At 45.1% G+C, this 2500-nt stretch overlaps 1 pseudogene across 1 annotated transcript in view; it reads right to left on the bottom strand.

The window, feature by feature from the left end:
• Positions 1–872, bottom strand: part of LOC308169522 (endophilin-A1-like) — an 11280-nt pseudogene extending 10408 nt beyond the window's left edge. Inside the window, exons 1-2 of the transcript in view lie at positions 578–872; positions 366–421 (exon numbers count right to left, since the gene is read on the bottom strand). The product of the transcript in view is annotated as an endophilin-A1-like (transcript). The remainder of the gene's footprint in view (positions 1–365; positions 422–577) is intronic.
• Positions 873–2500: the final 1628 nt, after the last annotated feature.

Here is a 2500-nt window from a genome sequence, read left to right as displayed (position 1 = left end):
TGCAAGATTCATGTTTGAAGTAATCAATCCCAGTTTTCAGACAAAATACATGTTCATTCATTCCCTGTCTGTTGATGTATGCTTTCTGCTTTGGTGACAGAATGTTATTGTCCACTAGCCAGGGAAGCACACGAGACAGGATACATTTCATGAACACTTTGTTCACACACACACACACACACACACACACACACACACACACACACACACACACACACACACACACACTGGTTCAGGTACCCCGACACCTTCTCCTGACCCCTCCTCAGACAGGTCTGGTTACCTTCTACAACCCCTCCTGAGTGTGTGTGTGTGTGTGTGTGTGTGTGTGTGTGTGTGTGTGTGTGTGAGTGTGTGTGTCTCACCTGGGTTGGGCTGTAGGTACTCTGTGGGTTGGTCATGATGTCCAACACTGCTCTAGCTGGGGGGTGTCCACCGGCGTACAGACACACACACACACACACACACACCCGCGCGCCACACACACACACACACACACACACACTCACACACTACACACACACACTACTACTCACACACACACACACACACACACTATCATATAATATATATCTACTATTGGATGGGTTGGTGGTGGGAGTGTGGTGGTTGGGTTGGTGTGGAGCTGGGGTGGTTGGGTTGGTGTGGAGCGGTGGGTGGGTTGGTGTGGTAGTGGGGTGGTTGGGTTGGTGTGGAGGGTGGGTGGGTTTGGTGTGGTGTGTGGGTGGGTCTGGTAGTGGAGTGTGGTGGATGGGTGGGTGAGGAGTGTGGTGATGGGTTGGAGTGGCGTGTGGTTGATGGGTTGGTGTGGAGTGTTGTGATGGGTTGGCTATGGAGTGTAGTGGCTGGGTTGGTGTGTAGTGTGGTGGCATGGTTGGGTGTTGGAGTGTGGTCGATGGGTTGGTCGGTGGAGTGTGGTGGATGGGATGGTGTGGACGTAGATGCTAGAGGGCTGGAGTGGAGTGTGGGGTGGGTTGGTGTGGCGTGTGGTGTTATGGGTTAGTGTGGATGGACTTGGTGTGGAGTGTGGTGGCTGGGTTGTGGTGGAGTGTGGTGGATGGGTTGGTGTGGCGTGTGGGTGGGTAGGTGTGGCGTGTGGTGGTTGGGTAAGTGTTGGATGTCTTGGGTGTGGAGTGTGGTGGACTGGGTTGGTGTGGAGTGTGGTGGTTGGGTTCGTGTGGATGGATCTGGTGCTGGCAGAGTGGTGGCTGAGTTTGGTGTGGAGTGTGGTGGCTGGGATGGTGTGGAGTAGGTGGTGGCATGATAGTCTATATTATTCATGTCATTATATTCTATATTTATTTAATGATATTCTATATTATTAATGTAACTATATTTATGTAATTATATTCTATATTATTCATGTAGTTATATTCTATATTATTCATGTAATTATATTCTATATTATTCATGTAGTTATATTCTATATTATTCATGTAATTATATTCTATATTATTCATGTAGTTATATTCTATATTATTCATGTAATGATATTCTATATTATTCATGTAATTATATTCTATATTATTCATGTAATGATATTCTATATTATTCATGTCATACACACATATATATATATGATGATGTCATACATACATATCTATATCTATATGATGATGGCATACATACATATACATATCTATATGATGATGTCAGACCTTCTCCATGTCCTTGAAGTCATCGTCCAGCTTGGTGCCTTCAGCTCCTCCCACCTTCTCACTGACTTTCTGAAAGACAGACACACACACACACACACAGACACACACACACACACACACACACACACACACACACACACACAGACACACACACACACACACACACACACACACACATACACACACACACACACACACACACAGACACACACATTTTAGTATCTTTATTAGCGTTCACATTTTATAATAAAATTCTTGAACTCAAACATTAGTAGTTGCATCAGCATAGGACACTCGGTTGCTCAATGTGTTTCAGTCTGAGTGTAAGACAGGTAACACCTCCTCCTCCATATGTGTTTCAGTCTGAGTGTAAGACAGGTAACACCTTCTCCTCCATATGTGTTTCAGTCTGAGTGTAAGACAGGTAACACCTTCTCCGCCATATGTGTTTTCAGTCTGAGTGTAAGACAGGTAACACCTCCTCCTCCATATGTGTTTCAGTCTGAGTGTAAGACAGGTAACACCTTCTCCTCCATATGTGTTTCAGTCTGAGTGTAAGACAGGTAACACCTCCTCCTCCATATGTGTTTCAGTCTGAGTGTAAGACAGGTAACACCTCCTCCTCCATATGTGTTTCAGTCTGAGTGTAAGACAGGTAACACCTCCTCCTCCATATGTGTTTCAGTCTGAGTGTAAGACAGGTAACACCTTCTCCTCCATATGTGTTTTCAGTCTGAGTGTAAGACAGGTAACACCTCCTCCTCCGTATGTGTTTCAGTCTGAGTGTAAGACAGGTAACACCTTCTCCTCCATATGTGTTTCAGTCTGAGTGTAAGACATGT

The sequence above is a fragment of the Nansenia antarctica genome, assembly GCF_963989245.1.
Source record: "Nansenia antarctica genome assembly, chromosome: 13".
In the NCBI taxonomy this organism is placed as follows: domain Eukaryota; kingdom Metazoa; phylum Chordata; class Actinopteri; order Argentiniformes; family Microstomatidae; genus Nansenia; species Nansenia antarctica.
Note: the sequence above shows the minus strand (reverse complement) of the source record. Positions and strands in the feature narration are given on the sequence as shown.